General features: G+C 38.4%; 1 protein-coding gene across 1 annotated transcript in view; it reads left to right on the top strand.

Annotated features, from left to right (window-relative positions):
• The first annotated feature begins 7,781 nt into the window (after positions 1–7,781).
• The window catches only part of LOC145996862 (uncharacterized), a 28,631-nt gene continuing 12,660 nt past the window's right edge, over positions 7,782–23,752 (top strand). Inside the window, exon 1 of the mRNA XM_083133403.1 lies at positions 7,782–7,846. The gene's annotated coding sequence lies outside the window, so the exon portion shown is untranslated. The remainder of the gene's footprint in view (positions 7,847–23,752) is intronic.

The raw sequence follows: 23,752 nt of genomic DNA, 5'->3' as shown, positions 1-23,752 counted from the left end.
ACGGCCTGCTGAAAGATCGCTACGTTACGAGGCGGCAACAAGCGAGAAGTCCATAAGCAGTCCGGATTAAGCCAGCCGAAGAATCTGCAGTTCATTTACAATCAAGTCGCCGAATTGCCTGCCGTCTCTTATCGCCACCTTGGATCTCTCCAGCGGGCACCTGTCACCGTGCAACCGTCGCCGACGCCAGAAGTCGAGGGCCAAACCTACAGCAAGGGGTGAGTAGAGTTCAACACCACAGGCTCCCAACAATCCTTCATATCCCAGCGTTTAACTAACGCCTGGAAGGCTTCGGCATAGAAAGATTTATCCTTACGGCGTAACCATTGTAGGACAGCATTCTTCACTTCATCATCAGTGTTGAAATGTTTTCCTCCAAGGAATTCCTTCAGGAGTCCAAACAGGTGAAAATCACTTGGCTCTAAGTCAGGACTATAGGAGGGGTGGTAATATCCCCCAGCCGATTCCCTGGAATGTTTGGAATGTGCGTTGAGCGGTATGCTGTCGTGCATTGTCTTGCAAAAAGAGAACACCCTTTGTGATGAAACCCGGACGTTTCTTCCGTAAACTCTTATGCACATCACGCAGAACACAGTAGTAATACTCACTGATGATAGTGACACCATGGGGTAAAAAATCAACGTGAATAATCCCCTGTTTATTTAAAAAGGCACATTCCACGCGCTGAATGTTCCCACGAATGACTGCCGTGGGCTGTGATCCACCACGACCGGCATCGTCAGTAATAGAGATACGGCAATTTTTGAAGCGCTTATACCATTCAAATGTCTTACTGCGACAGAGTGTCTCATCACCGTACTGAGCCTGAAGTCTTCTGTAAATTTCAGTAGGTTTTCTGTCCTCGTTCACTAAAAACTTCATCACAACACGCTGTTCCATGTAGACGTTCACACTGTTGTCCGCCATCTTGAATAACGGTCTATGCAGAAGCCTGGGAAATGAGCGCCGCCTACCAGTAACAGCACATAGTTGCCAGTTCGTACTGCATACAAAACCTCCAGCCTAGGCGTCTATTTAAACCTGGAAAAAAAAGTCCCCGATTGACTTGAACGCCCTCGTATATATACATGTGTGTGTGTGTATATATATATATATATATATACCTGTATGTATATATATATATATATATATATATATATATATATATATATATATACCTGTATATAAAAGCAAGAGAAAGAAAGGGTGAGAAAGAGAGAGGGAGAAGAGAAGGAAAATGAAAAGAATTAAATAGATATTGATTGATTGTTTTGGTTTATTTTACTTCGCATTTCCGCCACTTTTGGTTAATAGCGACGATGAGGATGAGTGAGGAAATTGGATGAACTAACACTCGCACACAACACCCACACCCAGGATGGGATTCCAACCTGAGGTCCCCAGGAAAATGAGGGGGAAAATTAAAAAAAATAAATGGTGAAGAACACAATAAAGATCAATAAAACAGAAAAGTATCTCTTTTTTTTCCTTATTCAAGGAGCAAGCTTGTTTGGCATGCCTGCGGAGACCCGGTGCCCTGATGTCCGAGTTCGAATCCATCCTGGGTACATCATCATTGCTTGTGTTCACCGAGACGGTCTTTTAAAAAGCAAGACGAGAGCAATTACGAGAAAGACGAACATGGTGATGGACAATTTACACGGTAATAATTATGGATTCCACTGTACCTTGGTGGGGTGGTCAACATCAAATTCTGCGATGCCAACCAGAGGAGCTCCAAGCATCGAAACCTGGTCAAGGAATTGATGTATCATTGTGCTTGACAGGGTCATCCATTTCATCTGCTCATCATCATCATCGCGATTAGACCATGAGGTAGAAAATGCACGTAAAATAAACACAAGAGAAGAGGCATCGAAATAGCTTCATAAACAATAGCCTAAAAAAAAGTTTCAAATCGTGGAGCAGTATGATATTTTCTGAATGCTTTGGTTTCTAAGTCGAATGTTGTAGCGTGTTTCGGTGCAGACCAACGGCTGTTTCTTATTCTTAGGCCGTGTCCCAAAGGTGCAAGATTGTACTTGAAGCGAGCATCCTCCGAGTATGGTCCTGGAGTGCGGTCTTGAAGTCGTGGACTGGAAGTGAAAGTCTTTCGACTTGCGCTTCGACTGCAGCGCCAAATACGATCAGTAGATAAAGCTGAGTACTCGTTGTTTTCCCCACGTTATAAACACTTTTTTTCACCATAGAAATCACGTTGCATTTTCAAATGTTCGTACACATACACTTCCACACATTAGAAGCACTTAAACCAACAACTTGCTGACCCATAACGTATATTTAACCTGTGTTGCTGACCTTCTACCTCCGCGATTTTAAACAAACGAACAACGAGTGTGGAAATCACGTGACCGAGTCAGCTTCCATCTGCATTGCGAGATATGCACTTGCGTACTCCTGTACTTGGCGCTTTCGAACTGTACTAGTACGTACTTTGTACCTTTCGGACAGAGCCTTAGATATGTAATATTTCCATCACTTCAAAAATGTTTTTGTTGTGTGTGAAGGCAGTTGATTATTGACATTTTTCAAGTTGCGGGGATTTCTGTTGTTCGTTTACAATATCATACCATATTCAAAACTTTTGTGTGGCAGTTGTATCACTTTACCTTCAGGTACCCATTCATTTGTGGCTGGGTTAACCCTAGGGCTGCTTTATGCATAGACAAATCCGGAAAATTTACGACTTTTGATCACGCACCAGAAATCAAACCCGCAGTGACACTAAATAGGGTCAAGATGATCTTCCCCCATAGAAAACCAACTGGTCCCCTGTTTTTAGGAGGAAAAAATCTTTTCATTGTCAATATATAGATGACATCATTATAACCAGGGTGGGATTGGAAGCGGGATACAGGGAATTTCCCCTTCTTATTTCAATGTGCTAGAGAACGGAGTTGAGATCGGGTGTCGTTAGGAGGGGAGAAGTTGTTTCTGCTAAATTCTTGTGTGAATAAATGTGAATGAATAAATTAACACTTTCTACATACATATTGTTTCACTGCAGCCACCTACATTCTGAAGCAGGAACCGCCTCTGTTTGATATCTTTAAAATGCTGTGTTATTACTTATCCGGACTGTACTTCCTGGTAAATGTTTTTTCGTACACTCAACGACAAAAGTAAAAAGCAGCCAGATTGTCCATTACCATTTTCATTTAGGTTAGTAAATTCCACAATATAAGCATTATATGAAATAGAAATGTCTATAAGGACAGGACAACCTTTGCTTTGCATCAACAGAATTCTATTCCTTAAAACATCACGGTGAATAGAATAAAAATAATAAAAATAGTGATGAACAATTTTCATACTAATTAGAATGAAAAAAACATGAGAAAAGCAATGAGCATGTTTTATACTATTATCTTTGTACCTGGCTGTACCAAACATTTATGGAAATACAAAACAATACGCCATTCTGAAATGGTAAATGTGATTTTGAACTCCGCTCTCACAATGAAAGCTGCCATCTTTGTCACAGGCAGGCGTACGCAGGGGAGTGAGCCGATGGGGCAAGTACTTCAGTACTTTTCTTGCTGGAGTGAAGTCCCTACCTCCACCACTATTTCAATAATATGAGTTGTGGACACGACCTTCTTGTATTTTTCACACATATATTTCCTAAAATCAAAACTTTCAGAGGAACAACCACGAATTTTTGTCTGGGGGGTGTAACGTGTTGGTCGCGTACTAGAAAAAAGGGGCAATAAAGCCTTATGGGAAGCGTGAGGAAGCAGGTCCGGGATCAATTAAAGTACGCGCTTTAAATTAAGCAAGAACCAACAGTTACAAGTCACAAGTCGTTGAGGTTATTGGCCAGTGTTTATCACCGCCACCTCAGTCTCAAAGGAGAACCAATGACAAGACTGTGTCCAAAGAACAAGAAAAATATGTATATATAATCCTCCGTTCTGGTCTCACCTTTAAATTAATCAAAATAAACTTATGGGCAATGGCATTCACAAAATATCGTGGAAAATTTTACTCAGGTTTGACAATTCTTTAAAGTATCCTGCAATACAAAAAATACACACTAACTATTCACAAAAAACACCAGGATCAATACTACTCAATGAAGTTCATAACTTCCTTTCTTACCAATAGCGACTTCGCAGCTTCGCTTTCTTATGTGGAAGGTTCGTGAACAAAATGTATAGAACAGTATGCAGATTTTAAAGACTTGAGTCAAAAATTTATTAGATTCAATCTCGAACAAGAAACGATCAATATCTCAATTATCATCAACATGAGAAACATTTCATCATGAACAAACCCAGTTTAATTGCATTAGAAAATCTCTCCAATTGTAACTTTAACAAATCCTTCTTTCGATCTATCACCCGTCATTTGACGTATCAGGAATATGTATTACAAATTTAAACGTTAACAGCAACATGAATTACAATCACAATTAAATCCTTTCCCTTGAACACATTGTAAAATCCACTTGGGCATCAAACCGAATATTTACAATTAATTAACTAATGACTCACTTTAGTCTGTTATCCTTTTGTCACATTAAATTATGCAATTCTCCCTTTTTTACATTTGATGCTCCCACTACATTAATTTGGTATTGTGCCACCCTAATATTAATTACTTCAAGATTTAAGGATTCGCGACGATGGATGGGAATTGACACGCGTACGCCTCGCTAAATTTCAATGTTACGTGAACGTCGCAAGTTCCATCATTTTCATTATCGTATCACAATATATTTAACAAGTCGTGTCTCATTAATTAGCCAACGTGCGTTAGATGCAATTTAGAATAGTTTAAACTTTCGCCGCCCGTTCTTCCTTCGTTTGCTCATTTAAGTTTTTGACTCAATCGTGATAAAGACACGGGATTCTAACCCAGTTCACGACTTGGACTTCGCAGAACTAAAAGAACGTATCGGCACTGTACATACCTCCATTAAATTCCTCCAAAATGTTCCAACCTCTAATTCGACACTGTAAAGGGCGATCAGTCAAACGGAACTCTGTCTTCCTTCTCGTTCTGGCATCAGAATATTGGGATAACGTCTGGAAACGTCCATCAAATTCGTCCCTCGGCTATAGCTCTGGATACAGGTCCTCGTTGCTGGAAACTGACGAAATCTAACAGGGCGTCGTTAAACTTCTCACTCCATTCAAATGCAACTTCCTTGCAAGCGTATAAGGTCCGTCCAAAAAAAAAGGTAGTTCTGTCTCGCGTTGATGTGCCGAATTTCAGAGAGAGTAGCAGTAACATAGCGTGCAAACACAATCAGAAAAAGTTTAAGTCTCGCCCGCGAGACGACTTGCACACTTAAACCAGCACCATACTCTCTGCCTGCCTTCCTCTCGTGACCCAAGTCACGCTGACAGTTTCGCGAAGGTCTGCCCAGTCGGTACTGATACTGCCGTTTTTTATTATATTATTATAACATTTTTATTATTATTTGCTTTATTATACCTCGCTTCTTGTGCCACTTTTGGCTAATTTGCGAAGACGGGGATGAGTAATATGATGAAATTGATGACTGGACACTCACAAACATCCATACCCAAGCTGTGATTCGAACCCGGGACCAACATTATTATTATTATTATTATTAGTAGTAGTAGTAGTAGTAACAAAGACCTTATTGCCTCGTAAATTATGCAAAAAGGGGGTAGACGTTTGTGCTAAAGCATTTGTGTTCGAACAAATTATTTGAATTTTTTTTCCAACGCGTTCAATTTCACATTAATAATGGAAAACAAGCATACAAACTAATGTTAAAAGACAGAAAATGCCTGATAAATGCATTCCAAATATAATTATTTTTTACATTAACATGTATAACTTTCATGCACAATATATGTTTCACATACATGCAACATGGAGCGACGTGGACACTAAATTGTGTAGGTATTCAAAGTTTATTTAATATTACATATTATATACAACTTATATTATTTAAATACATTGCACAACCAATTCATCGATCTCACAATAAACCATCAGCAAAAATTACATAAATTATCTCACAAATATGCATGTTCTCTTTCCTCAAAACAATTGTTCATGCATTTGAAACAAAATCAATTAAGACAAGTCTTATTTCTCTGCCTGGAAATTCACAATGTATTACAGGGAACAATGAGAAATTCCGAGCGAAGCGAGCAAGAAAATTTTTGGATCCAATTTTTTTTTGCAGGCTCAATGTTGATTTAATTAGGCACAAACAATTTCACGGGACGCCAATGCATTCTCTCCTTAACAACTTTTTTGCCTCCCTGATGGTGCAGTGGTAATATCGTCGCCTTGTGATCAAGGGGTCCCGGGTTCGATACCCGGGGAAAGCACATGGCACAGTGGTTCGGATCCCAATTTAAAATTTACGTCCAGTCCCGATTAACCTTTCGGTGCGTAAAGTGGACTTGAAACAAAAAATAAATAAATAAATAAGTCTTACAACTTATTTTAATTTAGATCGTTCGGCGCCCAGGGCCGATTCCCGCCTCCCCATAGCTAGTGGCGGAATGCCAAATAGGCCCACTAGGCACGTGCCTAGGGGCGGCAAATCTTTTTTCCAGAATATCAAGAATAATAAAAAGTGTCTTACGTACACATTACAATTTAGACCTATGAAACAAATGTTTCAAATCAACGGTTTGCAACACTTTCGCTTCATACGAAAGAAACCTTGATGTATCGGATTTATGTGTTATCAAGAAATGTTTCGTCTGGCCTGCCTCCTTCAGGCGCCAATCAATTTGTTTTTAACCCGTGCTGTGGCTTTTATCGCTTACAATGACAATGCAAGCCGCCAGCCTTTGTTGGTTTGTTTTTGTAAATACATACCCCTCGATCTTCCACTAAGCGTTTGTTAATGGCCAGGCAGGAAAGAAGACTGATTGTTTGAAACTCGCATCTGTAACAATGCCAGTCTTAAAAAAAAAAATAAACACATAAACACTGCTGATAAGTGAGTGAGTGAGTGCAGCTTTCGCGTGGACCGCAACTAGTTTTTGTATTACTGTATTCTCTGGCTGGTGAATTCAGTTTGTTGCTAGTGCGTTTTCGATTTGGTGTTTTTTTTTTTTATGCAGCAGGCAGCATGAAGCGAACAAAGTTAAGTGGGGCCGCTTATCGTAAACTTGCAAACGAAAAGCGTGAAAGAGAAGCAACCTTACAGAAAAAAAGCTTGGTACAGTGGACACGTTTTTTAGGCGAAAGTTACAAGTGATTTCCGAAAGCAGTTCAAAAATTGAAGTGGAAGCGGCTACATCGAGTGAACTCTGTGAAACGCAAATATTGTGGGTTTAGTGGAGGATTTTGAGGTTATTGATGTTTATCCTTTGTTTTTTATTTCAGTATGTTCACTAATTTTTATATTAGCCTGTAAAAATACTGCAAATAAGTTACTACTTTTCTTTTGAGAAGGGCGCACATTAAGTTTGTGCCTAGGGGCGGCAAGGAAGCTTAATCGGCCACTGCCCATAGCTACGGTTCTGAACTTGACAAGACTAAATGGAGGCACTGCGAGCGAAGTGAACAATACAATTTTACGAAAAGTATTATTATTTGCATAAAATTTGAAGTTGTGGTCGGTAATTACCTCCTGCAGGTACACTTGGCCGTCAATGTTTGCCCACCCTTGAACTCATTTCAGTCTAAGGGTGACCTAACAATGCCCCCCTGCTCCCTCCTGTGGTTGTGCCCACCAGGTGATTTTGCCCCAACACTTTAGGGTTATCACTCTCTAGTACCAACACACTCCAATAAAATGATGTTTGGCAACACTTGGTATATTAAGAAAGAAGAAAAGCAGAAGACGTAAATTCGTTCGTAAAAACCATTGGTTCCGAAGGTGAGAGTTGAAAGAAAAAAGATTTAGATTTACAATTTTATTACAAATACATTGATTGTCAAGTATATTTGATTTGATTGTAATGTTGCTTTTACGTGATTCGAAATTTCATTTTTGTGAAGTTCTGTGAGGGACACTTTAATTTCTCATACGTTAGTCTTCATACGTTAGTGCAAATTTAAAAACGTGTAAAAATTTACTATCCTTCGGACACCTCTAATTTTTTCGTTTCGTCAATTTTTGACATTCGTACTTACGTATCTGCTTCGCGGAACATTCCTGAAGGTGTATCAACGTTGTTTTGATGAAATTTGAACTATGTTTCCTAACCTAACATAACTAACGTAACCACGCGTGGGGCTAGCTCCAATTATTTCCAATTTCTAGATCCTGATACTAACACGACATCAAATTTTGGTAAATGTCTGTTATATCGGAGACACATTTCTAACGCATATTTTCAATTTTCAAATGGTTCGTACTTACCAATTGTGTATTGCGGAACTTATTTCAAGGTGCCATTATGCTTTTTACACGAAAATAACGGTAACACTTTACTATACCGGAGACGGATTTCTTCAAATTTACAGGAGAAATTACTTACGCAAATAATTTTCTGTAGCGTTGTCAGGTGCGGTGCCAGAAATTTTCGACCGGGTGTGCAGAAGCTCCATATTGATAGATAGGGTGGGTAGTATAAATTTAAGATCATATATATGTGCACGTAAGACGTATATGTATCCCCCTCTCTCTTACACTCCCGATTTTATTGTTGCTTCTTTTCCCTTTCCTTCTCTTGTTTTCCTCTTTATCCTTTTCTAATCTATTCTCGCATCTTGTTCCATTTCCTTTCGCATTGTCTCTGATGGACACAATTATTTCAACAAAGTGTTTATCCATGCGCAGCCATACATTCACAGTCACATTCTTTCATGCATGTTAATGTAATTAAATAAATGTGAATTAGGTTTAAGCTTGTGTTGCATCACATTTTGCACTTCGAGAAAAGAAATACAAGGCACACACTTGATTTTATGTATTCGGCGACAGTGATAGAAAGTGCGATGGTAGACAAACGTGAAGTTTCTCGTAATTTAAATGCACGTTCCTGAGGATAGTATTTTCATCGTATGAGTTTTTCACTAAAAGAGTTCTCTTACTCCTTGGGGGTCACTAGTCTTAGCTTACAAGGTTTGTACAACTGACAAATATATCTGAATGTTTGCGGTAGGGGCGATTGGGTGCCAACATTTGAGGGGCAAGGGCATTTTACTTTATTTTGGTAGAAAAGGCTTAGCATAAGGAGGTCATAGTGCTAGGGCAAAAAGTGGCAAAATGTGCAGTAGTAACTGCATCCCCGACCTCCCGCTCCCGCCGCCACTGAATGTTTAGATTAAAATGAACGTCTATTAGGAATGGTTTAAAACACACATGGAAACGAATTCGTTGTTCATTGACCATGAAGTATTCCTAGGCTAATGAAAGGCTATTTTGACAAAATATCACTCATAAGTAATAAACAAGCAAGATTGAAAAATCTATTCAGAATTGAAGAGATTATTAGCTAAGTTGATTTTCGTTTTCTGATCTAAAAGTCATGTTACTCATGCGGGAGAAGCAAGACACGTATGCTTACATGAACGTATTTTTTGAGTTAACATAATTATTTAGGACACAAGGAATTCATCGGAGTTGATCACCGTACCGGAATAATTCATCTATTTTTCATAGATGTCTTGGGTTGTATGCCATGACCATTTCGAACACACTAGAATGTCAACCTCTGTCCTGTACAGCATACCCTGCAAACTTTATTCGTGAGGGAAACGAGTCCTTGGCGCCTGGAACCACAGTCGAAGTAATTATTTATGGGGGTTTGTATCTTGAGTTGTGTGTTTGTTTTCGCCCCTTCGTCACTTTCATCTAATCACCATTGAACCTTATTGTCGTCTTTATCAAAATCATCCACAACTTACTCTTCCAAAAATGGAGTTTCATTAGTACATACCACTTCGAAAGTTGAGGTGGTAGTTTCTACTAATGAAACACATTGCACAGTGTTCATTAGTTGATCAAGCCAGTGAATTCCGTGAACAATGACGTTATTTTCCAAAAGTCTCAAATATTTGTCTCTGGCAATACACGCTCCTAAAATGGACGCATATTCTGTGGTGGTAAAATGACACGTTTGTTGCGAGTTCTTTTTGTATATTTTTTCTCCAGTGGCATAACGCTGTCGCATTTTAATGAAGAGGTCCTGTGTTCGACTCCCCCCTCCTCTGGTGGAAGCACAATGCACACTGGTTCGGACTACACGTTAAACTGTAGGTTTAGTCCCGATTAGCCTATCTGAGCATAAAAGTGGGCTTAGAAACAAACTCACAAAAACGTCTTAGAACTTTTTTTCTTTACTTAGCTGCATCTACAGAGTGTCGACATTTTCGGTTGATTCATGTGACAAAATTTGTGTTGAATGAGGATTTCTAAATATGATAAGCCAGTCATTAGCAATTGAAAAATTCTGTAGCTTTTTCCATACATAACTTGTTTATGAAAATTTATTCAGTTCGGTATTGTAGTGATTATTGCGATTCCCTCTTATTAGAACGAATATAAAGTTGATATTTCACATAACATATTGGTATTTGAAGATGACAAAAAATTGTAATGAAATAAAGAAAGGGACACTTTGGAATTTCAATGCAGAACAAATTAAATCTATACTACACTCTCTAGCATACTTAAACCCAAAGGTTTATGGCTGCAGCGACACAAGCCTTCTATCTGTCCCTATCCTGGGCAAGATCAATCAAATCTTTTCCATCCTTACCAATTTCCTTTAGGTCCATCTCAACGTTATCCCTCCATCTTCGTTGTGGGCCTTCCTACTGATCTCTTACCATCAGGTTTCCCAACAAGAATCCTGTAAACTTTTCTTTCCTCTGCCATTCGTGTCACATGGCCTTCCCATCTAATTCTTCTTGATGAAATTATTCTAATAATAATTAAAAAGGCGAAATAATTTATTGTGTTGTTGGAGGAAGTAACGCTAAGATCATGTTTCTATTTGTTTATTTGGAGATTATTTTAACCATACTCAGGCCGCGATTTATATACGTATGTAGAGGCCCGGAGCTTATAGCACCAAGCCTTCACTCCAATCCCCTCTACACAGTTTCAGTTATAACTTCTCGCCAAGTTACATGGTGTGGTTTGTTATTATATTTTTACCACATCCGAAGTGCCTACTTTTTAATTATGTGGTACTTTTCAAAGCAGTCTTTCCCAGTGAAGGCCCGGAGCTGCAGTCCTCAAGTTCACCCTCAATTCTGATTTAATCTTGATCATACCCTGCATAATTTTGAGCCTCCTAAGTCTACTAGCTGCTTTTAATCATAGAAGTATTAATTTCATCAGAGTTTTTTTTGTTTCAATAGCTCTACTAATTACTTTCACTGTCTATTGACAAAATTGGCTTTTTATGGGTTGATAATATGTGAACATTTCTAGCATAGATAATATTCACAAGTAAAATATACATGTTATGAACACCAGAATACACTTATTTATTGAGTCATTTACATATCCCCAAGTATATGCACTTATTGAATTTGATTGGGTGGGCAATCGGGTGGGCACAGGAATTTTTGGGTGGGCGCTAGCCCACCCGTGCCCACCCCTGTCGCCGTCCCTGAGCGTTGTTGATGTTCGGAAATGTAGTTTTGATCCATTTTAATGCGAATGCATGTGGTTTTCTACGAAAATCTATTTCCGATGCACTATTGCTGCTGCCGCCATTTGCTTTCTGCACGAGAGCACAATACGCGCTATTGCTGCTGCTACAAGCCGATGTTGTCCGTATGTGTTAAATTTAACGAAAGGAGTGCTAATGGAACCTAACCTAACCTAGTAGGCATACCTCGTCCCCGTGATGGTTCGTGGGGCTATCGTGAATTTTTGGGCTAACGTCATTCTGGGAAATAAGGAACAACAGTAAGTACTAGTTAATGTAAAAAATATACATTATTTTCGTTAGAAATTCATTATTTCACCTAAAGAAATGTTCCGCAATGCAGAATAGTACATTAGCAATGTAAAAAATTGTGAAATATATCATTGAGAGGTGTCTCCGGTATAGTAAAGTAGTACCAAAATAACTTCGATTTTTCACATTACGAGTAATTCTTTTGGGTACTTTCTTCCGTTGCGGAAGCTGTGGATCATCATGCATCGTGTTTGTGTTTTGTTGATTTGGAGTGGGCATGCAGTGTTGCAACCTTCTTAACCGAAAAATACCTACTTTCGTGTTCATTATGTCATCACAAACCATTGATGGATGGAAAGCTCCAAAAACCATTCCCGATAGCTCCAAACACCATTGACGGATAGCCCCAAAAACCATTGACTGATAGCCCCAAAAACCATTCCCGATAGCCCCAAAAACCATTGACGGATAGCCCCAAAAACAATTCACGTTAACCCCACGAACCATTTACGGCAAGGTTAGGTAAGCATAGTTAAAAAAAAATTCTGTTAAAAAAAAGGCACGTTTGGAAACACTTCTTCCTCTCGCGAGACCGCGTGACTTTCGACACTCGCGCCATCTGCAGGTTCATAATGGAAACAACGGCATAATGTTGTTGCTTCGCACAAAAGGCTACTTTATTACATCAAAAGTGTTTATTTCCTGTTGTGCAGCATTCCATAGTGACAAAATACCTCCACGAAGTTTGATAAATGCAACAGAAACTCATTTCTGTAAGTAGTTTCTCCTGTAAATTTGAAGAAAAGTGTCTCTGATATAACAGACATTTACCCAAATTTTAACTATGTTTCCTAACCTAACAGAAGTAACCTATCCACGTGCCAATGGTTCGTGGGGCTAGCTATTCTCCGTCGGAGAATTAATTTTCAACGAACAACATGAATTTCAGCTATGAAACATTCCCACATCACACAAAACACCTTCCCGTTGTTCGACAATGCTACAGGAACTTATTACGGTAAGTAGTTTCTTCTGTAGAAATAAATAAATGTGTCCGAAGGATAGTAAACAAGTACTCTCATATGCATAGCGGAACATTTCTCAACTTTGGATTTCCTTTTTTCCCATGAAAAAAGTGTTATTTTTAACATTATAATTATTTATTGGTCGTTGCTAATTCAGCGGGGAAATCTTGACTCATGTTGTCTATCGTCAGCTGATGTGCAGTGTTTCCAAACTTATGAACCGATAAATGCCGCACAAACTATTCACAAAAGGTTTTTAAGCAAAAATTGATCCACAAACCATTCATGCAAGCTTAGGTTAGGTTCAGTTAGGTTAGGCAAACATAGAAAATTGAATTGAAAAAAAAAAAAAACAGCTCACACGTCATCTTGTAAAACTACCGCGTGGTTGTTACACTAACACCTATTAACTGAAAAATGATTGTTATTAATCCACAAACCATTCGCGGAAGGTTAGGTTAGGTTCAGTTAGGTTAGGCAAACATAGAAAATTAAATTGGGAAAAAAAATCCCGTGTGGTTGCTAAACTGACAGGGAGTTACATAATCGAACGCATGGAACATTTGATTCACGTAGTCGATGGTAATGGTGGCACGAGCTATCGTGTAACAGAGATACATGAATGTCGAAAAATACCTTATTTACATGCCAAATAAGTTAAACGATTCGAAAAAACACTCTCCCCAGCTTCAGAAAGTCCACAAGAACTAAATTCCTTAAGTACTTTCTCGTCTTTTCTCCTGTAAATTTCAAGAAATGTGTTTTTGGTTTATCTAGTCCTTTACCATACTCTGCTGCTATTTTGTGTGCAAAAGAAGAGAATAATTCGGCCCAAGTTCCTATTGTTTAATTCCGATTTCAGCATGATGGTATGCATGCATTTTTTTATGGTTCGATTTCAATTTATGTCTGTCAACACATACTAAGGAGTTTGGTACTATTATACAGGGTATACCAAAAGTCCCATTACCCCCCACCCCCCTTTGAATTGTAGACAAACCTGCAAAAAAATTATTTTAACAGCATTCGTATGATGTGAGGATGGTAGACCATTAAATCAGACCAATGACCACTATTTAATCCAGAGGCTCTGTGTGCACACCGCCATTTTCATGGCACAGTATTATTTGCCTCAAGGTGCGATGTGAAATCCTACGTAACATAAGATGTCAGATCTGGATTTCGGGGTGGCCATTTTAAGAGAATTCCTCAATTATGTGTTCAGAGACAAACGGATTGGATGAGGATCGCCAATTTCACCAACACCTTTAAAATGGCCACCCCGAAGTCCAAATCTGACATCTTGTGATAATGCGCTATGGGGGCACATCAAACAGAAAATCGCCCATAATAGTTATCAGACAACTGAGGAACGTCAAGAAGCTGTTCGCAGTGCGTTTGCTTCCTTCACGCCAGCCAAGTTACGGAGGATTTCACATCGCACCTGGAGGCGAATAATACTGTGCCATGAAAATGGCGGTGTACACACAGAGTAAATGGTGGCCATTGGTCTGATTTAATGGTATATCATCCTCTCATCATATGCATGTTGTTAAAATAACATTTTGCAGGTTTGTCTACAATTCAAAGAGGGGGTAATGGGACTTTTGGTACACCCTGTAGTATGGGGGTGACACCTATAAATCATTCGCGCTGCGACGCCAAGGGTCCCAGGTTCGAATCCCGGTCGGGCTTGGTTGTTTGTGAATGTCCATTCATCAATTTCATCATTTCATCCCTCATCCCCATCTTCGCAAATTAGCCAAGAGGCACAAAACGCGAAGTAAAATAAACTAAATCAAATCAAATCAAAACCTATAAATCATATATTTCGCATTTTTTTACATTGCTAAGGTACTATTTTGGAATTCGGAACATTACCTAAGGTGAAATAATGCATTTCTAACTAAGATAAAGTCTATTTCTTACATTTACGAGTACTCACTGTTACTTGTAACTTCGGTTCTGTAACACATTATGGCGGGCGAAAGCGTACTGGTTCAGGGTGCGTTGTGATAGTGTTTTGTTGATTTATGCAATGTTGCAACCTCGTTCACCCAAAAATACCTACTTTCGTGCTCGGATTTAAAATTATGCTAATACCTCACAAATTATTGACGTTAGCCCCAAAAACCATTTTCCGTAAGTTTAGGTTAAGGTAGGTTAGGCAAGTATAGTTAAAAAAAAAATTTAAAATACTAGACATGCCATGTTCTAGTGAAAACATGTTGAGTTTGAAACACTGACTACGAGGTTACGTCATCAAACACACGGAACATTGTGCTGTCGTGAAGAAAGCAAATGGCAGCAGCAGGAAAAGCGTGTCGCACAGATTTTCGCAGAAAACAAAATGTATTCACATTAAAATGGATCAAAACTACATTCACGAACTTCCACAAAGCTACAGAAAATGATTTCCGTAAGTACTTTCTCCTGTAAATTTGAAGAAATCTGTCACCCCTAAGGTTACCAGGAGTTTTACTGATTACTGCGTGTTTGCTTGAGAATGATTTTTTTTTTTTTTTAATTTCTGTATACTTCTATAGGTACCAGTTTCATAGATCGGAGACAAAATGCAATTTTTCACATTCTGAGTGCTTTTTTTTTTTATTCCTTTCTTCGCTTCCGGAACACACAATATGGCGGTCACATTTTGACTCACGTTGTGGGTATGCATTGTTTCAACCTTCTTCACCGAAAAATACCTACTATTGTGTTCGTCACCGGTGGAAATTATACATTATGCACGGTAGCTGATGGATAGCCCCACGAACCATTTCCGATAAGGTTAGGTTTTATTTTATTTTTGAGGAAGAAAAAGCTACATGGAAAATAAAACAAATTTTCTCTATCCGGTTTCTTTGTTAGTGTCTCTTGCAGAACAATCTATCTGAGAGACGGAAGATTAATGTAAAATAATATATCTTGAAGTTGATTAGGTATATTTTTTTTAAATATTTTTTTTGGTACATTGGAATCATAAAAACCCTTTATATTGTTAATATTTTTGTGTGTGGAAGGGAGGGTGAGAGTCGGTAATACATAAGGTTGGAATAGAGAAAACATCTGCTTGTATCCTTGAATTTTTGGAAAGTTCACCTTGAAAACCAGGAACTATACTTGAATTTTTTCATGGTCCTAGTGACCACCATGAATCTTTTTGCATTATCAACACTCAGACTCCGCCTTTTGTCTGTGAGGATCATTTCATGTGCTGAAACTTTCAACAAAATCATAGTCAGTAGTGCAAATTTTAAATGTTGAAACATTACTTCGCAAGGCGTGAATGCCAAAAAGGATTAAACTGCCACGAGAGTGAGCAAGGCTGGACAGATCAGAAGTTTGCACTTGGGATTGTGTAGGCAGTAGAGACGATGGGGTGCCAAAACTGAGAATGGGGAGGGGGACAAGGACAGTTTACTTTATCTTAGTAGGCAAGGCTTAGCATTAAGAGTAAAAAGTAGGGGAGAACTGTCCCGTTTCGCTGAACCAAAGTGGAGGGGCGATAGCTCACAAATATGCTCTACTAGTAATGTGAGTTTAAATGATGAATTTTGTATAGCAGACGTAATAAGAAATTGATATGTTCGTGTTTACCGAATATCATATTCTGCACGTTTGCACATATTATAATAAATTAATAATTATTTAACAGTAATGCGAAGATGATGGAAGAAGTAATAGAATTCTAACAGATTTAGTCGTAGCATTTTTTACCTTAACAGAGGGGAAAATTCAGAAGAAGGAATGTTAATTTTTACACAGCTCGATAAGCACAATGACTAATATTTACGTACATTGATCATGAAAATTTCTAGTAAAAAAGTTACACGGAAAAAGTTTCCTGTGCAACATGACTAATTGATATGTGAAATAGGGCAACAAAATAAATACCTCACTGGATAGGTGATATCTGCGTTACCAGAAGCTCTACAGTAAAAACTTCAAACTTACCAGAAATCTTCTTCAGACATGTTTGTAACTGAAATTCATCCTTCTGTCCTTCAACGGGAAATTTGCGAGTGAACTCACGACCTCCCACCTTACACACTTGTTCTAGATTCAAATTCAGCCTAGGTTTTTGATGTTTATTTTTCATCCAGACTTCTGGTAGAAAAACTTCGCACCAACAATTTATCCACACTGTTCATCGCGACAAATGCACAACTACAGCACACAACTATCAAAAAAGCTTCACTTTTCCATGGAAAACTAAGAAGATCTTCCAACTGGTCGTTTTATTGCTTCGGGGTTGCCAGACAATTTTGCCAAATTTTCAGAAATTTGTAGTTCACAGGTTCCTGTAGTGGCTCTTGGTGAGTTTAGATGACGAGTTTCTAATTTATTTAACAGCTGGCTTGAAAAGGAATTGGACAACTTAGTCACATTATCAGGAATTTTTTCAAACGTGCTAATCAAAACATGTAATTAAATGTACATGATGTACTCCACATCATTGTAATCCAAATGTACTTTTCACTATACTCAGAAAAAATACAACACATATATATGATAATTTTGCGTGTAACAAGAATCTATAGCCGACTTCCGTGGCTAGCATACTGCATTACAAATCCAGAGCACCTTGGTTCAAATCCTGGCATGGGTATGTGTGTTCTTTGTGAGTGTCCCTCCATCAATTTCATAACATCATCACTCATCCTCATCGTCGTGATTACCGAAAAGTAGCAGAAAGCGACAGTAAATAACAAAAATCAAGCAAGAGTCTGTACTTTTTCAGTTTCAGTTACCGGTAACTTTGTTACCTCCCAGAATGGGGAGACTTAGTTTATGATGTTTTTTATTTTCTTTTGTTATGAATTTGACGAGCACAGAAATTTGATATTGCAAACCATTCAGTTAAATTTTACAATATTATTTTGAAGATTCATGAAAAATGAGGATTTTTTAAGTAAATGGGATAAGGCAGGAACAGAAAGTTTAAACACATTGTTACAACAAATTGTCTTCTCAAGAGTCATGGGAAATGTTAACAAAGTCATTGTTACATCAAAGTCTCGAGATTTCTCTATTTCCCAACACTCAATTTTGCTTTGTTACATAGATTCAGTTTGTAGTATGTTACAGTAGTGTTAAGTGGATTTGGGTTGTTGTCATGGCCTCTTTGGAGTTGCGAGAAAAGAAAAGGAAGTATTACTAGTTTTACTTACTTATTTGTTTACTTACAAATCATGATTGTTAGGTTTTTTGATCAAGTTTATTGACAGTAGCAAGAGCACAAGCAAGTAACAGCTGATTATCAGGACATTAGCCTTCCAGAAAATTTTAATCCTAAAAGTTTGAAGGCTCTAAAAAAAATCTCCTGGAATTTTATTATTTAAAATTGGCAAACCTACCCCTCACTCAAACATGCCACTGGATTTGTTAGACATGGAGTTGCAGATTCAGGTTGTTGACTGATCAGGAATAATTGGTGACATGTGGTTCATTCCATGTGAATTCAACACACCACTCAAGCCGACCCTCTCCGATTTCTTCCAAATTTGGTGCATTCAATGATCCTCATAAGAGATGGAAAACTACCAATTTGCAGAGGTATATGACAATTGTGAGGAAAGTTACAGGTCTGCAAAGTTTGGAAATTGTGTGAAATTTAAACACGTCTGTCTCAAGATGAATGACTATAATTCTAATCTAATCCAGATACAGCAATGAAAGTTATATAATTGAAAAGGTAATGAGTAGAGCTTTACATTGATATGCAACATGGCCTGTTTCTAAGAATTTTCACGTTCAAGGTCATTGACCTTGACCTTTGACCTTGAATATCTTAAAACACCCCACCTTCCATTTTTTTTAAAAAATATATATATTTCATTGTTCCAATATATTACTATAAACATGGTAAATATCAAGATGGCACACCAAAAGCATCATGCCAAAAAAATATTTTGTCTACATCATTACACTATCAAAATGCTGTAAACAGCTATATATCCAGTTTTACAGTGTTTTTTGAATTCTCATCCAGTCTGAATTTAATGACAGTTGATATGAAGTAACATCTGCACTTGGTTAGTGAAAATCTATTTTATATTTTAGTCCTGGTGTGACCAATGATGGAACACACAGTGCCCGTGTCACTGTTATTCTGACCAAAAAAGACTGTAGTTCTGTGAAAGAAAATAGAGTTCGAGTACATAAGCAGAAGCAGCTAGTGTTGCACAATCTTAAGGAAATGTATGCATATTTCAAAGACACATACCCAGATTTAAAAATTGGATTCTCAAAATTTTGTGTGTTATGGTCAAAGCAAAGTGTTCTTGCCAATGCCAGTGGGACCCATGCAGTTTGAGTGTGTCTCACACCAGAATTGCAAGTTAATGGTTGAAGGGTGTAAATTAAAAGAACTAACGAAGCATGAAGAACATACAGGGTCTGTATTTTAAGTAATGAGAATATTTTTTTTTCTGGCGCGACTAGCCGTCAGAGCACACTGGGACTGTTTAGAGTCGGTAGTTGGGGGTGTGACCTTGAAAGTGCTCCAAGCGGCAGTTGCCTGCTGGAATCTGTTGAGGCATGATAACGCTTGGCGTGGACGTCTGCAAAGTAATGTGTGCAAGAGCAAAATGCAGCAAAGCATGGAACATAGGTACACGATCAAATTTTGTGTGCGCCTTGGAAAATCTGTTGCAGCAACGCTGGAAATGATTCGGCAAGCATTCGGCAGTGACAGTTTATCACAAGCGCAAGTGTTTCGGTGGCACAAAATGTTCAAAGAAGGCCGGGAGAGCGAGGAAGGACAAACCCCGTGCAGGGCGCCCATCAACTTCAAGAACCAGAGACAACGAACAACGTGTGCGAGATTTGCTGAACGCGGACAGGCGTGTCAGTGTGCAGTTTATCGCGGATACGCTAGGACTCGATAAAAGGGTTGATCACAAAATCATCACCGAGGATCTTGGGATGAGAAAAATTTGCGCCAAGCTCGTCCCTAAAGTTTTGACGAACGAGCAATTGCACAACCGCGGGATCGTGTCGCAAGATCTTTTGGAACGCATTGAAGACGTGATCCATCATGACAATGCGCCATGTCACACGTGCTTCGTGGTTAGAGAGTTGCTGACGAAATCTGGCATAACGATTCCTCAGCCTCCCTACAGCTCCGACCTTGCCCCTGCAGATTTTTTCCTCTTTCCCAGAGTGAAAACAACCCTCAAAGGACACCACCACGGAACCCTGGATGCGGTCAAAGCGGCTTGCACGCGTACACTGAAGGATGTTCCAGTTGCTGACTTTCAGGGAGCGTACGACGCGTGGAAAACTCGCCTGCAGAAGTGTGTTGATGCTCAAGGGGCATACTTTGAAGACTACTAAAGGTTTGTAGCGATATCTGTAATAAATTTTGTTTTCTGGATTTATTCTCATTACTTAAAATACAGACCCTGTACAGTACCATCATACAAGCACTGTGTAGCATTTGTTACTTGCAATCCTGCTCTTCCAGCATGTGTCTTAGATGCATGTCCCAAGTGTGACAAAACTGACTGATTATCTGTTTGACCTTTTTGGTAGGAATGGCATTCATGAAATTGCATATAATATTGGTTAACTACAGGCAGACCAGTTCTCGAGACTATAACAAAATCAACAGACGATTTCATTGAGATGTTTGCATCGAGTTTACAACAGTTCCTATCACACTCATTTATCACACAGCAGCAGTCACAGTTCTTTAAAACCACTAAAGGAGAATACAAAGTAAATGAATATCATGTTGTTTGTGATTGAGCAGAGAATTACTCCTTCATCATTCAGGACGAAGTACAGGGATTCCATTGGAATAATTCACAGGTCACAATTCACCCATTCGTAGCTTACTACAGAGACTGTTTACAGCATTTTGATAGTGTAATGATGTAGACAAAATATTTTTTGGGCATGATGCTTTTGGTGTGCCATCTTGATATTTACCAAGTTTATAGTAATATATTGGAACAATGAAATATATTTTTTTAAAAAAAATGGAAGGTGGGGTGTTTTAAGATATTCAAGGTCAAAGGTCAAGGTCAATGACCTTGAACATGAAAATTCTTAGAAACAGGCCATGTTGCATATCAATGTAAAGCTCTACTCATTACCTTTTCAATTATATAACTTTCATTGCTGTATCTGGATTGGATTAGAATTATAGTCATTTATCTCGAGACAGACGTGTTTAAATTTTACACAATTTCCAAACTTTGCAGACCTGTAACTTTCCTCACAATTGTCATATACCTCTGCAAATTGATAGTTTTCCATCTCTTATGAGGATCATTGAATGCACCAAATTTGAAAAAAATCGGAGAGGGTCGGGTTGGAAATATTACTTTTCTGTGTTGAATTGGCATGGAATGACCCATGTATGAAATTATTTTTCCTTAATTTTTTCTCTTTAGTGTTCCTTTTCTCCTTCTGTTCACTAATCAGGACTTTTGGGATTAACTATTAACAGATTATATTGATGAGGGAATGTAATGTTATTTGTTCCTTGTTATTTTGAGTTGAGTTTTGAGAAGAAATTTTTCTTTCCATCCACTAAAGGTTAAAATAATTGCCATGAGTTATTGGAAGAAAAATAAGCTTTAAGAAAAATGTTTTATTTGAATTTTCTTTCTGTGCTAGAATATTATTCACTCTAAGAATATACATTGGTTTGGTTATCACGTCCTATTCTTTATCTGCACCTTCCAAGTATTTTGAGGGGGCGGGTTCCTTTTTAAGTAAGGTCCATTTGCCAAATAAACTGCACTGCCAAATTTTTAGTAAAAATGTATTTTATCTGAGATTCTACATCTATTTTTCCAAATAGTATTATTTTTCATAACTTACGATGAGCTTTTGCGGACCTTCCACATTGAAGTTAGCCGCCTGCGACGGAAGCTATTCCTCAACTCCCGTTTTCACTTCTTTGTTATCGCCAAGGAACTTCTCCCAGCCTGGGCATGGATGTTTGGTCACCAATTTCATATCATCACTCATCCCCATCTTCTCAAATTAGCTAAAGTGGCACAAGAATCAAAGCAAGATAAAGCAAATCAATCAATTACGTAAAAAAGCCAAGGAACTTCTTCAGTTTGTTGATTTGTTGTTTTAAATCCACTTTATGTACATAAAGGCCAATCGGGATGACGTAGAATTTAAAATGGGATCCGAACCACTATGTGCATCCACTGGGTATCGAACCCATGACCTCTAGATTACAAGGCAACGATGGTACCACTGCACCATCAGGGAGGCCCTTCTTTAGTTTGTGAATAGCCTTTTTTCATGTATTTTGGCATCTACTGCATGCACGAAATAATCACAGGTTACACATGGCTGACCTAAGCTTGGCCCATCAGACACATTCTCCCACCTGTCCTTAAACATTCTCACCCATTTCTGCACTTTATCACTCATTGCATTAGGGCCATACACTTCACAAATCTGGCGATGAATGTCTGCTGCTGCCAAGAACTAGATCACTGACAGTATCTCACAGTCAGCGGGCGACTGATTGTCTTAAACATTGCAATCACACAGTACAAAGCACATACACTGACAATGTGGCTGCAAATGATGTCTGCTTGTGTGCAAGGGATGCCGGGAGTCCGTGTGCATGTGCAGTACTACGCCTGTGCGTAATGTTACAAGTTATTGACAAATGTAGCTTACTTAAAGAATACACCTCATACTTCTGATTTAGATACAATTGTGTTATATAATTTCTTTTTTGTATTTTCAAAATGTCCAATAATTGTCCTTCTTCTCCTCCTTTTCCCTTCTCTCTTATGACACTAACGTTTGGGTTGACTTTGGCCTCCTATTGGTTCATAGTAGCACCAAATTATTCAGTAGAATAGAGATATAAATAAGGTCAAATACAGAACTCAAATCTGTGCTAAGATACAAGAATTTTGTTGTAGAGAAGGGTGTACATTTTATACAGGATTGATATTTTTTTTCCTGTGAGTGAGTTACATTTTGCGTGCAATTTTATAAACAGTGTAAAGAAACAGAAATAATAGCATTTGTGTACACCAAGCAAAGGAGATGGAATCGTCCATTCTAGGGTGTCTGACTACCACACGCAGTTGTTTATTTCTCACGACCAACTGACCAGACAAAATAAACAAAACCAAGAAAATAAAGAAATATTTTAAAATTATAGTACTCACCCAGTGTTGAAAATACTTAATGCAACTTTGCTTGGTAGTGGAGAATTTTTCTTTCACTTCCTTTGTATCCGAATTTTATTAATATCAGCGATGTAGATAGGAGCTCTCACATAGTACTCTCACCTTTGGTAGGAGCAGGCCCTGATTCAATACCTGCTGGGTGTCCCCAAAATTTCAGTGTTGACCCAACATCGTGAGAACAATTGAGAAGCTACTTGAAAAGCAGCGATGGGACTCGATGCTTTGACCACACTTCACCTAAGCTGCCTGGCAGACCGTGGATCCTCGAAGGGCTAGTCTGCCATGGAATGTAGATTTTAAAATAGATAGGCTTGGAAAACAAAACTACTTTTGCTGATCACACAATCACCCGCACAATATTTTACACTTTTTCTGTTTGTTAGCATCAGAAATTGCTTGTATTGTGTGAAGTTCTGAATTTCTATTGGTATTTATGTCCATTTTGTGCCGCTCTTGGTTAATTGCAATGATGATGAATGGGCATTAAATGAAATTGAGGAAGGGACTGAAACCCAGAACTTTTGGTGGCAAGATCATTTGTCAGTCACTGAACATGTTCGATCACTGAGGTGGTCTCGACTTCTAAGTTTTAGTGATGGATTTTATATTCAGATTTTCTTCCAGTGACATCTTCACAAATTCTAACATTCAAAAGAAATATAGGTTCCTTCTACACATGCATGATAGTAAGCATGTGCAGCACGGAAGCTTG

Source organism: Lepisma saccharinum, chromosome 13, assembly GCF_977018435.1.
Source record: "Lepisma saccharinum chromosome 13, izLepSacc3.1, whole genome shotgun sequence".
NCBI lineage: Eukaryota > Metazoa > Arthropoda > Insecta > Zygentoma > Lepismatidae > Lepisma > Lepisma saccharinum.
This window is presented reverse-complemented; position numbering and strand designations above follow the sequence as displayed.